Source organism: Nicrophorus vespilloides, unplaced genomic scaffold (assembly GCF_001412225.1).
Source record: "Nicrophorus vespilloides isolate i.1.1-1 unplaced genomic scaffold, Nicve_v1.0, whole genome shotgun sequence".
NCBI classification, from domain to species: Eukaryota; Metazoa; Arthropoda; class Insecta; order Coleoptera; family Silphidae; genus Nicrophorus; species Nicrophorus vespilloides.
The window spans coordinates 285,324-300,700 of NW_017100095.1; the positions used below are offsets into that span (position 1 = coordinate 285,324).

General features: G+C 31.4%; 1 protein-coding gene across 4 annotated transcripts in view; it reads left to right on the top strand.

Moving 5' to 3' along the window:
* Positions 1 to 15,377, top strand: part of LOC108567735 (xaa-Pro dipeptidase) — a 48,358-nt gene that overhangs the window by 9,356 nt on the left and 23,625 nt on the right. Inside the window, exon 1 of one of the 4 annotated variants that reach the window (XM_017928363.1) lies at positions 1,036 to 1,130. The exons of 2 other annotated variants lie outside the window; for them this stretch is intronic. The gene's annotated coding sequence lies outside the window, so the exon portion shown is untranslated. Of the gene's footprint in view, positions 1 to 1,035; positions 1,131 to 12,773; positions 12,852 to 15,377 lie in introns of those variants that run through there. One more of the 4 variants, XM_017928367.1, reaches the window with a different exon arrangement.

Genomic DNA, 15,377 nt, shown 5'->3' on the forward strand with positions numbered 1-15,377 from the left:
ATAACATATGAACACAAATGAATACAATTTCTATAATAAGTATGATTTTTTGTATATCTGCAAATTCATTTTGGAACTTCTATGATATTGAATTTGTATGGACATAAAAAAGAAGTTGAAGCAAGATTTTAAGAAGTTATATTATTTATTTAACTATTTGGGTTATGAAGTTATAAAACATACAATAACTTGAAGAGCACTCTCGAAATGTAACCAAACTGCTATGAAAGTATGCATTAAAGAAAGTTGTTAACCTTCAAGAGATTAAAGAGTTTATTTATTACAAGATTGAAATTCGTTATGAAATATAACTCTGAGTTATACGACTTGGATTGATTTGTACAATATTGGAAATACATCTATCAACACTATCTTCACGGTATAAAGCGTATTATCCAAAGTATCAAAGGCGAGCAAATGGTGCCATATTCCAAATACAATGCGCGTTGCATAACGCGCTTCATTCAATTGGGGAAGTCGAGTTTGCCAGCGTGATGTAATTGGAAATCACGTCGAAAACTAGAATGAATTGAATTTGAAAAGCCATTGGATGCTGAGTGGACTGGAAGGTGGTTTTCTAACAACGAGCTTCTGCACAACAACAGCGTCCAAACCTCTCGCAATTACTCAGCGCAACGAGGATGCTCTTTTGTCATTACTCTTTATCAAGTGAAATAGCACTTGTGCAGCGATTATGTAAAACGCCTTGTTGTTGCTAATATCCTGTACATCTAAAGCTATGACCAACTCTTCCTATCTAGGAAGCCATAAGCTATCAACTTTTCCTATGATAATACCATAAGTCATCCTGTCTATGATGATATAACCCGAACGTTGATTGTTGTTGCGGTGGATGTTATTGTTGTTACTTCCCATTCCACAATGTCGTTTGTCCACCTTATCGAACAGGGCTTGGTCCCTCGAATCTTATCGAAAAAAAAACCAATTAACCGATAAGGATAATCACATATTATTCTTCCTTCTACTTTTTTTTTGCCGTTCCCGACTGGCGTATAAATGCCGATCCCCGACCGCATTCGGGATTCGTCTGTGTGATTGTGTTGTTTGTGTGCTCCGCACGAACACAAAAGTCTATTCAGTCTCTCGGAAACAACAATAACAGAAACGCAGTAAGTCCTACCCTATTTATTTATTCTTCTTCTGCTTTCCTCATTTTACGTCGATATCGAGAAACGACTCAAAGGAAAACAGATTTTCCTTTGAAGACGTCCCTTTTATAGTTATAACACGACGTATCTGCACCAGTGCCTCATAGGTCGTCCCAAGGTTTCGGTGACTTTCGTTTAATCAACTACATCTTGCAAATCGTGATTGCCTTTATCTTTATCGGAAATCAGTTCCTCCTCACTTGGCAACGACACGTATAGAATTATTTATAATTAACATCTTTTATACTTAACCTTAAGAATACCCATTAACAAAAGTGAACAATTTAGAATAATTTATTTATATATTTCGTTCAAATAATAGGGAAATTACTGTTCCCCGAGGAATGAAAGTAATTTAGAAAAGTTCCTAATACTTCAATTTCAATGTTTAAGTTTCATGATGTAATCACAATAATTAGTTAGAAAATTTCATGAAATTAATGGATACAATTCATTCAATAATTATGGAATTTTTACACGTAAGTTCCATTACGTAATTGTAGGTTCTGAAGCAGTTATTTAAAAGATTGCCGATCACAAGTAGCAAAGTTTCGTCGAAATCGTCGCCTATAATCTGACATTCCTTGATCGCAGCTTATCCTTATCGATAATCACGTTCTCGTCAGTTGACAACCGACACGAGATTTTGCAATTAACCTAACCCATCTAAATTCGTGCTTTGTTAATGCTAATGGACAGCAATTGATTAAATGATTGGATTTTGACATGTTATGGATTCAAGCAATTTATCATTGTTATGCAGTTCGATAACCTTGACCCAACCTTGAATATTTGCAATTGACCGTTATCAAAATGCAACAGTATTTATAAATGAATTTCGCGTTTAATTTATTTGTTTGTGTTTCTCTTGTTCAACTCAGTTAGAACTTGTCTCTATTAATTCATTGACCAATGATCCATTGATAATATAAAAGCGCTCCAGGTTACAGCCAATGCTATAAGTATTAATGTTATAATTTACACTATAATCATACGTTACTTAAATTTATTTTAACATGTTTTCGATAAATTGTTTACTAATTTATTATTACTATTAGAATCCATTTTTCCTTAGAGAATTTATGTTGGTGCAGCAAAATATTTAAATAAAATTATTGTCTTTGTTCATTTTTACAAAGATTTAAAATTGTATGTATTTGTTTTATGTATACAATAAATTTTACTTTACTACTATATACAAGATTTATTATCGGTTTTATTTTATATTGGAGGGGCTGCGACCTTGCAGCCCCTATGGGTGAGCTGTCACCATTGTATTTGTTAATAAAGTAAACAGTTTTATTCACGTCATTCAACAAAAAAATGGAATTAAGTAATGAAACAACATATGTTTATATAGTTGATAGAGCACGTAGTGCCTCGTAAATCCCAAAAAGATGATAATGTACAATAATATTATGTAAATGGTCATTAATCCCATGAATTAATTGCTTTTTTTGATGAGTTTTTTATGAAGGGGAGGAAAGTTATGAAGTGTCAAATTTCGCGTTATATAAACGTTTATCGCGTTGATAGCTGGTTGCTAGGTGAACGGGCATTTGTTTATAAATAAGCACCGGCGGATATCGGGCGACTGAGGATACACAGCTTATGGTTGTGCTGTATGCACGTATGTGTCCAGTGTGCATGACTTCATGGTTCAAGGTATGCTTTTGAACTTGGTTTAGTCTACTGCGTCTCACTTATTTTGTTTATGATTAAATACACATATACGTATAGTTTCAGTACACGTGGTAAATAATTAAAACTGCGAAATGTGTTTGCGCAAACTATCGTAGCTTCATATGTATGTATTTCTTTTTCTCGGACGTTTCCTGAGCTTGTCTCGGTCGTTAATTGAAACCCCATGAGCGGCACGTGGCGATCTTACGGCGACACAATACATTTCTATTCCTCGATATATAGCTCTATACTACTTTTCATCATCGTTATCCTTTTCTGCTTCTTCCACTCTTATTACATTTTTTTTGTTATTGTTGCTCCCAAATATGTACCACAAACTTAACACTACCAAGAGCAAACACGGACGATACTATTGCCATATACTACGATATTTTGTAGCTGTGTGTTTTGCTAGTTATCTGCTCAGTATAAAATATGGTAAGCTCCTAACACTGTGCTAACTGCAAACGCAATCAGACCAGTTTCACATTTGTTCTTGTTTCTCTTTTCGTTTCGGAAAGATCCATTTGCATTTTTACTTTCTGTCGTTGGTGATTTTCTTTATTTTTTTTCTGTTTGTTTGGCTGCTTTCATAATCAATGGTGCGTTCAGTTTTCCGTGAATTGTTTGATGAAAGGTCGGTGCCTGGAGCAGAGATAAAGAGAAGCAGGACGAGCAAAAGAAAAATATGAGGAAAAGCCAACTGCATGCAGGCAGACACCCGGAGCAATCTTGCAAAGACTGACAATGGTGCAAATACGGATTTCCCTTCGGGCTTAACCATTGTTGCCACATTCGTGCAGCAGCTGCCATTTTCTTGATGCATTTCCATACAGTTTGGTGTATGAGTATATATGTATATATATAAATAAAAACGTCGATGGGTCGTCGATGGGCGAAAGACATGGTCGTCGCCGGATGTGTCCGCCCGTGGCTGGCATACGAATGCTAATTAAATAGCCTACAAGAATTCCTATACTAAATCTCATTCCCTATTCATATTTTCAACGCGCATTCAACAATAATTACACATTGCATCACTTACCATAATCCAAATCGAAATAAATTATTGATTTTTTTAAGAACAACAATATTTACAAAATTTACGCTCAATTAAGGTACATATTATGTATCCAAATTAAAGTATGTTAAACGAATTTTAATTCAATAGTGAATTCCCATATAATTACATCAATTTGCAGTATCACATTCTCGCGAACGTACTCGATGTTCATACGAACGTACACTTTTCTGTTTAGCATCATATTCTAGCAATTTGCATTCATCTAACAACCGGACTATTTTTTTTCAGTCAAACTATGATGTTATTATTTTTTTTTGTAAATATTTATACATTACGAATAATAGTTTATTTGTAAATACTTTAATAAATATGTATTTGTATTGTAAAATCATTGAACTGAAATATATAGTTAAGTAAAAGAAAATTGAATGATCAAAACTTAATTTCCGTTAGGAAGCTGCAAACATTTTGCGCTCCAGCTCGCAGCTACATTTGAATATCGATTTTATATGAAACGAAGCATTCTGTACCAAATGATATCATGAAGTTGGGACAACATTTAGAAATATTTCCATATTCACGTTTAACAAAATATTTAATGGACAAAAAAATTTAGGCCTTTAGCCAATAAAAAAATAGTAGTAGAAACATATTTATTATTTTCATAAGTTCTCCCGGGTGTGTGTTATTTTCTTTATAAATGGTATAGCTATNTATTTTGGAAAACTTTAACACAAGAATACTCCTCCAGGCTTCAGTTTCCTATCGATTTAATGTAACATCTAACAACAGGTGTATTCATTTATAGTTGCTTCTTCGTTTTAAATATATATTTCCGTTCCATTTATTGAAAATTATTATAAAACACGCTAGTTTTAGTAGTAACATTATTATTTTCAAATAACCACAATTTTTAAAGTACTTCTTGTTTGTTTATAACATTTTTTGTTATATAAGTGTTGTATGTACGCATATAATTAACTTTTGATATACTAATATTTGTGTATGAACGTATTAGAAAGTTGTAAATCAAATGATCCTTGATCTTCTAAACATATAAGTGGATAAATTGTGTTGTTTAAATGTCTTTGTATTGACCATCATAACAATAATAAAATATTTTGAAATATCGAATTCAATTTAAAGAAAATAGGTAGTTTGTAATAAAGCGAAAAAGAAGAACTGGAGGTAATCGAATAAATAGTCTTTGATTAGGGTAGAGCAGGAACTGGTGAAACGGTGTTTATGCAAACGCAAACAGTTCGTTCCAGTTGTTCTTCGACGTTTTATTTTCAACACGAAACACGACACAGGAGACTTTCCACTGTGATGATGTGGTGCAACCATCAAATCTGCAGGTATTTTGCGTCACGACGCGTCTTGCTATCTGCCGATCCGATCACATTGCGGATTAATCATGTTTCGGATCTTCCAGCCTAATCAGCGATGCTTATCTGCCGATCTCTATCTGCACGAACGAAGAAGCACATTGCGGATTTCCATCTTTGATCCGAGCGCACGGTTTTCGCACGTGGAAATGCTTACACACAAATCGATTCCCAATTGCAAAGTGTGCCTCCAGACGCTCCGCTCCATTTTCCACCTAAAGAACAGAATTTTATACGAGCAATCCTTAGCGTGAAAATCTCAACGTTTCCTGCTTTCGAGTAAAGTTCTTTTTTTTTGTCCAAATTACATTTTTGCGTAGCAAATGCAATCTCCAGTTTCTCCGGAAATTAAGACCTTTTTTATATCTCTCATCTTATTCAAATTGCTCGAACTTTTACACCAACTTTTTTTTATGTATAGTATTTTTTTGTTGGGATAAATATATTAAACAAATTATTTTTATTAATTTAAATTAAATTTATAATTTATTTTTTGTCCACTTGAATGAATTCCAATTGACGTAGTTCTTTAATAATTCAATTACAATGAGTATATTTATTGCAAGCTTTAAAAAAAATCCAAATATTTGTACGAGGCAAGGTTTCGAGATAACATTGATAAGATGCAACATGTGTTGTGCGCATTCTGCTTTTCCTTCTTCTTTCGTTGCTTTCGTCTCTCTCGAGTCCAAATATATTCGCGAAATTCGTTGGGAAGAGTATGCTGAAAAAAAATACTATTCGTTGATAAAATACTAGTTCGTCCGTCCATCAACAAAATTCCGCATTGTAACCAGGTAAGCTTGTCCACGTGTAAAATGAAACTCGCCTCATTATAACTAGCTCGTGACCATCACCAAAATGGTGACAGCGCCCAGCGGTGTGCAATGCACACTATTGGGGCGCGGCGTGTCTACTGCCCTACAGAAGTATCTAATCTTTCATGTTCTAAGCTTATAGTATCTAAGCGTTGGATTGTTACTTACATCAATTTTGCATATTTTTAACGTTGTCTTTGATGGTGTATCTAGATATAGCGGAATACAATTAGAGTACTGTAAGGTTGGCGAAGGGTTTTCCAGTTTCGTGGAACAATGCTACGTGACTCGACATCAAAAGCCGTTCCGTTCCTATCGTTACTTTTTTTTTGTTATTATTTGCTTTCCTCGCTGTTTTCTGTTGTAGCATCGTCTCCCTAGCAACGTTATTCAAATTTCCAAAGCGGAATTATTTTCTCGCAATTTATGTATTCAAACCCTTAAAAATTGTAAGCTTCAAAAAAAAAGAGGATTATAAAGACCTATAATGGCTTTAATGCATCCAACCATTAAAAGTAGAATTTGAATCTTGCTAATTGGGATGTAATGTAGTGTATAGATGAAACAAGTATTGAGGGCTTTAATAAATTATAAAATTAATTTTACACAGATTGAAACTCCAACAAATATTAATATTTTAATAAAAAATTCGTGAATACAAAATACATATGAAAATCTATGAAATTGTAAAATGACTTAAATAAAAAGATATTTATACAAAAAAATCTTAAATAAATAATATTTATAAGATAAGTACGTTAGTAAACCAAGGATTGAGCACGAGACGAGTTTCATAATTTGTTAATTATAAAACGAAATTTGTGTGGTCCTCTCTCTTTTCTCTCCTCTATCTTTTTTACCTCATCCAGTGCGGTTTCTTAGATTACCTTTCAGTTCGTACGTTCCTATTATATTGCACGTTATTACATGTATATATATATATTTTTATTCGGTGTTGTTCGTCGCGAGTCCTTGAAAGTGGTCTGTCGGTGGTTTAGTGCAAAAGTTCGATTTATGCCTGGTGCCAATTAAAATTTTCGCCGGTAAGCAATTGCGAAACGGAGCACATAATCCAAGGATCTCTTCGGCTCCGCCACTTGTAGATACACATCTACCGAGAGCCGACCATTATTAATGGAATCCATTTACAAAATAAAAGCGCGCAAGGGCAATGCCGGAATAGCGTACGGCCGTTCCGATTTGCATAATGTAATTCGCACGCGAAAAAATCCACTCGATCCGTGTGAACTCAATGAGAAACTCACGCTCTTTTTCCTTTGCCCGTTGTTAGTATTAGCGCTGTGTTCTTGCATGTTTTTTGTTTTGCTTCTTCTTTTTTATTATTTTTTTTTGCCGTTCCGATACGTTTTAACATTGATCTGTCCAACTAGATCCGTGTTGCATAATCGACTATATTACGTGCGTAATGTATCATAGTTTACCATTGTTAATATACAACATTCAAATCTTTTGTCTTCGTTTCATTGGCCTATTTATATATTCAATGTTCAGTTAACGTACATAACATAAATAATCGTACGCTAAGCGAATGTACTTTATTCGGACGTTGAACTATGTATCTATATCATTTACACAAAATACCATATTCAAAAATGCTAAAGGTATTATTTGCTACAATGTGTCTCTTTATTTCACACGAACGTACTCGACATTCATACGAACGTACACTTAGCCATCGGATTTCTGCATCATATTACAATTTATTTTTTCTAAAACTGGTTTTACGTCACTAGTTGACATGTTCTAATTTTAAATACACAAGAAAGCAGAGCCGACTGATATCATTGTACGTTTGTACGGATATATGTACGTATTCTACTAAAAAAAATGTTATTACAAATATGTAAAATATTATATAATTACATGTCTTAATTTTTTAAAAAGTAGAGATAAAGCAACGATAAAATTCTACATTCAACGCCGTTGTTTCTTGTTATTATTATATAATAATAATGCCGTAATTTGTTTGCAACCCATGGCAATATGCAAATAAAACCATAATAAATATACGAAATGAAGCAAGACATTCTAAACGCAGACCAAACCCAAAAATATAGCAGAAATAGAATCCAGAGGGTATCGACCTGCAGTCCTTCTGCAGAGTTTTTTTTTGTTGGCTGTTTTTTTTTATACATCGTCCCATATTATTAACAATCTATTATATTTCAATGTGTGGTAATTATCGACTAATTGCAGGAAATACTCTATTGACAGTTTACCTTCATTGCATAATAACAGGTAAAGCAGATGGTGTTATTCAAATATCGAAGGTAGATCCAATGGTTTGGGTTGTTATGTCTTGTCAGGTAGATACAACTTTTGTGTTGAATTGATACCCATCTTGGATGTGTTTTCTTTGGGAGGTCCTTTATTTCCTATTGTTTTTTTTTGGCTATAATATTTGGAAACATTTTCTATAAATTTGGATATATTTAAAATTGTACCCTTTTTTATTATACATTGAATTTCCGGTTAATTGTTAAGGGTAAATTTGTTTCGTTTACATCAATGTTTCCCAACGTGGGGCACACGTCCCACAGGGGCTCAATTTGATTGTTAAAATAGACAATATGTTACATAGAAGATTTTAGAAAGGTTTTGGTAGTGCATGTCACAAAGAAAGTTGGGAACCACTGGTGTAACACTATTATGTCATGCGAATGTACTATAGACTTCAATTTATTTGTTTTGCAAGGATTTCTAATATAATATAAAGGATATAAACATGTAATACTGCGTTATAAAGTTAGTCTTTATACTTGAAGTTATAATCCTCGAAAATGGGACTACTTTGTTCCAGCATAAAGGGATCATATTATATTAACAAAAGTTGAACGTATGAAGCATACGTTGCCATCAGTTAATTAATTTCCATTAAAGAGCTTCTATTGTTTTTCTTACGAAGCACCATATTCTATTCTCCCCAAACTAATTGCAATTTACGTCCATAGTTGAAGGGCTGTTACGAAACACGACAAAAATTCATGAGGTTTTACTTGCAAAATCATGAACGTGCATTTACTCGATCCACTGTGTTTTCAATGTTCTACTGAAAACAGGTACAGCATTATTTACCTTTATTAAATGCAGCGTTCGTATTTTCCGCACGTTTCCGTCGAGATGAATGTCTAATTGCAAAGCAACTGCGTACGTTGCGCAACCACCGACGAAGGGCGAAAACCGGTTTCCGTGCTGGAAAAACCGCTGCGAAAATTTTATTATTATTTGCTTGAAAATGAACGGGACAAACACGAATTTATGTATGCACACACAGTTTCGTGCCAAAGAGAAATTTAATTAATTACAAATGCAAATAATTAACGTTGTTTGTTATTACATTTCGTTGCGTTGGTGTTTATATTGATTTGTTGTTGCTATTTTTTTTTTGTTTGTATTGTTTCTTTCTTTCCATTGTATGGTTTCCAATTATTTGTTTCGGAACATTTCATTCGATTATTTGGTAAACATTGTTTGCGGTTTTGTATCGAATATTTCAGTATTTATTACATTCAGTTATTTTTGGTCTAAAACTATATGAATTATTTGTTTCCATACAATTATATATAATAAACAATATTTATTATCGATAGAATAATAAAAAATATTACAAAAAAAATAAATAAACTATGAAAACATGTACAATGAAAATAACTGAACAAATGTTAAAATAAAATATAAATAATAAGGTAAAAGTTTTATAAACTGGAAAATCTGATTACATAATGTTGTTGAACAATACTAGAAACTGTGGTTTTAATTTTTTTTTGAAATTACACATTGGGCAATAATACTATTGTGTTCGTAGTATTTTTATTGGACGACAGAGAGAAAGGAGTATATGATAATGGGAAAACTGGTATTTTTTTGGTATGAAATGTACGAAAAAGATCAATGACCCTCAACCACCCGAAGCATCTGTCGCAGAGAAAAGGTCGTCGATCCAAAAAAAAAATGCGAAATATACGAGATCTAAAGAAAAAAATATGTTGAGAATGTTATATTATTGTTATTACTTTTGTCTTCGTTTATATAATCCAATATTTATTTACATTGTATTGCATTTAAACTCTGTATGTTTTTTTCAAATTATTTTATTATCTATCATTTTGGTCGATGTAGGGCGCATCTTTAGGCTATTTAAGACTTAATTAACAAAAAAAAAAATGGAAATCAAGACAATCTTTTTATCTGTTATTAAAAGTTGTTCAAGTTTAAAAAATAACCAAATTTAAAAATCACCAATAAGTATTCAATCTCATTTGTCCATTTCTTGAGCCAAATTGAAAATGGATGCTGGAGATGCTCTGATTAAAATATTGTAGTTTGGAATTTGTTGTAGAAATAAAATAATATTTTTTAAAGCAAATTATAATTGAAATTTACAGTACATTAAATATATTGCGAAAAAAATGTAAAAAAAAACTGCTTAGCAACATGACATTTGAAACATAGAAAACGCACCGTAATTGTTAGAAACTATTATATAAAATGGGTATAACAAGTACACATTGTAAATTCAGTTTATTTAAAAAATACGTAATATTTGAACTATGACGCATTGATATTCAAAAGTAATTTGATAAACAATATATATGTATATGAAAATTGTTAGTATTTTGTTTTTAAACTAGGAATTCTTATGATTTGATGAATTAAGAATCAGGAAAATAGTAAATTTAAAATTATTGATTTATTTGTAAAAGCAGGTTAAGGATTGTAAAAATAATGAGACTACAATATGTTCTAGAATATAAGAAAGGTCACACGAAACAAATCATCGGGATATTATTTATTATTAGACATTTTTATAAATGTGTTATGATTACTAAACTATTGATTTACAAAAGTTTATAAATAACTTAGTTTGAAATAGTAGGAGCGATTTTATTTGCATTTCCACCACTGACAAATCGAACCGTCGAAATCCCTGAATAAAATAATCTAAAATCAAATAAATAAACACACAACATGTTGATGTGCTTTTTGAAAACTTTAAGATTCGGAAAGTATGGTAAAAATTATACAATTTTCAATGATGATTAGCGCAGCTAATCTATAAAGATGTGACAAGACGTTTTGTGTTACTTTATTTTATCTAATAGATGAATAATATAAATCATGTAATTCATAAACAAAATTTATTGATATTAGAAATATGATAGTCTATGATTCATTAAGACAATCGAGTAATCCTATACAAACCATTGATTTAATAAACAAAGTGATGATTNNNNAGTTTGATAGAAGAATGAGTAATACAAAAGATACATTTCGCATATAATTCTAAGCAAGGACGAATATCATACTCACAAATATTAAGCGAATGTCCTTGTACGTTTTTTTTTCGGCCACCAACTGCTCGTTTGTTTGTTTGTCTTCTATTTTTTGTTGTTAATTTTTTTTTAATTTACGTAATACATGCAAGGATTTTTAACATCTTCTGGCTAATTTCTTTGCCGATTTGTAGCAAGTACTTCATTTATAATTCGATACAAAACAAAAACGGTGCAATGAACTTCTAACAATAACAAATTCTGTTTACCAAAAGTAGACATGGCGTCATAGTATTGGTCATCGGGACATGTGACTTTGTTGAAAATTCATCGTACCTCGAAGATCTCGAGATCAGCGAAAAGTCTTTGCTCATCGTCGACACTTGCACTTTTTGCTTGCAGTCTTATAATATCCGTCATCCTAGGCTGTTTGCAGATCGATGAACCTTGCGTCAGTTTGCATATTTCAGACACAATCTTGTTTGTAATTGATCGCATCCTTTTCAAACTATACACAACGATTTGAATATTGCATAAAGTAGGATTTGTATCCTTAATCATTAATAATTACGCAGAAATGTCACTAAATAGCAGTAGTGGTCTCGACTGTATAAAATAAATATCCTCCTTTTATAGATTTGATAGATCTTTATACAAAGATCTTTTTTTGAAAAATTTAAGTAGTATATCATAATTCGAGTAGTTTAAGGCTAAAGTTCTTTAATAAGATATAAACTTTATAGAAATATTTTAATTTTTTAACTTTAATTTCAAATTGCCAATAAAATTATAAGAAGAAAATGATTATTTATGTAGAAAGTAATGAAATATGATATCTTTTATTTTATACGTTCAATGTACAAAGGAGTCTATTGCAGGCTTGTCCACAAAGCACTTGCTTTTGTAATAGTAACAACAACAATAACAATACCATTGAACTGTACGGAATTTCTATTCGCGATTTTGTTTATGTTTTAGGCGTTTTAGATTGTACCGTATAGCCTTGAACTCTCTTTGTTTCATTTGCAAGACAATGAGACGTGAACCTCTTGTTCATATTTCGGAAAGTCGGTTGCTTCGCCACTTCTTCTAATCCGCTCCACGGAAGAAGCATCCATCCACCTTGCCTTTCGGTAACACGAGATTGCATTGCCATTGTAGCAGCAATTTCGGATCGTTGAACTGTATGTACCATGGAGTGCGTTGTTTTCTTTCTTTTTAATCCCGCAACAACAGGGGAAAGAGGAACCGAAATACTGTTTGTTTTTTGTCCGGACGAATCGATGCTTTAACCTTGAACTTTACGACTTTTATGTATGTTTATTTATACAAAATGTTTGTTGTGCGTCCGCAGCTGGTCATTATCGACTAATCAAACTAACAACTAGTTTTACTTTACTAGTTCGCTTTACACGAAGAACAGTCAATATCTTCAGCATTATTTAAAATACTCCCACTCTTCTTGACAAAGCAGGGTTAGTAAGAAATAAATATTTATTGTTATTCATGTACATTAAATCATTAATAATTTGTTAAACTTTCATTAAATATTCCATTTATTATATAATATAACAATTTACTAGATACTACTAGAAAATAAAGACATATTTCTTCATTATTTAAAAAACAAAAATCAATTTTTTTTTAGTTAATATACGTCTTGCGTTTTAAAATGTGAATCCAGGGAGTCGGGAAATTAAAAAGCATCAAATTTCCAATGCGTATTATCGCTGGCAAAAGTAGAATGCTTAGTTCGAATATTTTCTAAAGATTTAGTTCTGTTTATTTATATTCTGATATCTCTTACAAATATTTTTAAGAAGTTTGAATTACGTCAAATTTTGTAATTTACAATTTTGGATAAGATAATTTACGTCTCCAAATTATCTTATTTTTTTATTGTTTATTTACAAATTATCGCTAAAATCTTGTGTACTTCTACAAGTGTTAATTAAAATTATTAATTTAATAAACTTCAAAAGTATATGTAAAATAATTGAGTGATATTTATTTTTAATTTGTTTCAGTTAAATATCAAATTGATAAATAACTATAGTTTCTATATGATATTTCAGTATTAACAAATTATTTTCAGTCGAGTAAACAGTTTTCAAAGCTCATTGATGTTTCAGTATTCATTGCTGAAATTTTCAAATTATTTAGTTAAATATCAAACTTTTAAATAGTTTGTAACGAATTTGAGGCGAATTTCAAATTATTAAATAATTTGATATTTCAATTACACTTATTTATTTACTTAAAAATGTTATTAATAAATATTGAAAAAAAATCATCAATTAAAATAGTTAAGTGATATTTTTACACTAGTTTACAATTTAGTCAAATTTTAATCTAACAAATAAATTTAATAGCTACTCGGTAAGAATAACTGCAGGTCACAGGTATTTCTAGTGATGTACTATAATAGACAACTGTAACGTCCAATTATTTTAGTCAAATTAAGAAGTAACAAGTATTTCTAGTAATGTACTATTACAAACATCTGTAGCTTCTAATTATTTTAGTTTAATTAAAAAATAACAGGTATTAATAATCAAATTAAGAAGTAACAAGTATTTATAGTATTGTACTAGTACAAACAATTTATTATTCAACTTGAAAAGTCACAAGTATTTCTATAAACAACTCTACGTAATTTCCAATTATTGTAGTCAAATTAAGAAATAACAAGTTTTTCTTGTATTTTATGTAGCTTTAAAATATTTTTGTGAAATTAAAAATTCACAGGTATTTCTAGTTTTTAAGTAATATTTAAGTATTATATTCTATTCATTTGGTGCAATTTACTCTATTAAATCTACAGATTTTAATTTAAAAATAACAAATAGTTTCATTATAATAGAAACTGAAAAATCGTAATATTAATTATTGATATAGATGCAATTTTCATTTAGTCAAATTTAAACGAATGAAATAAAATTGAGTGAAATTTTGCAATAGTATTTGAAATTGCATGGAAAATGTGTGGAAAACATAATAAAAAAAAGAAACGGAAAGTTCTAGTCACGTTACGCAACGCCGTAGGAACTAATGACGACCGTTTCCACCAGATCCTGTTTACGTTTCGGAATTTGTAAATATTATGCTTTATAGATGTCCTAACATTGAACTTTCGTTGAAACCGCGGGTCAAGTTCTTGTTTATATTTTCGGTTGCTACTCCGTATTTATAAACTGGCTTCCCATATGGGGGGATCCTGTGGGCCTCGAGCTGCGAGTTTAGATTTACCTAAACCTTGGCTCTCCCAACCAACTAGGAGCGTTAGCAAGTAATTGTTATGCGCGACTTTTACGCAAAACGGAAATGATTACTCTTTTAAATTATAGTTATATATATTTTCCGTACTTGTCCGTAATGGATATGCAAATAACGAGACCAATATTCGCATGCAAATAATAAATTTAAAAAAAAAATACGACAAGCAAAGGCAAATATTTATTAACAGTATTCGATTCGATAAGTAATCGAAATATGCATTTATTTTGAATGCTCGTGTGATAATACTAGATTTTTATTCGTTGCAATTTTGAGACGTTCTCTCAGTTATACAAGGTTTTTTTTAAATATAAATTTAAAGACGTAAATTCTAACCAAAGTCCAGCGTATTTTCTGAACCTTGGCAGATTTTCGCGGGTGAAATTTTAAAGAAAAAAAAAGGAAGAAGAGCATGTGTGTGTGTGTGTGTATAGTAGGAAAATATTTTGGCTGCGGCGCCGGCGATATTTGGACCCGTGACATAATGATTGCTAAATATTCCGAAGCATTTTCGTGGTACGACATTGGTCGTCAAATACATATATATATACACTTTGTGTTTTCGGTGGTCTATAAATAATCTGGCCCGTCTAGGAGAAACTCGAGTCTTATTTCTATTATATCCTTTCGTCCTCCTTCTCATCTTTTATTTATTTATTTTTTGTTCTCTCTCCCAAATCCTTTTTTTCTTCTTCTTTCCGTTCTATTTTCAAAACCCCTTTTCG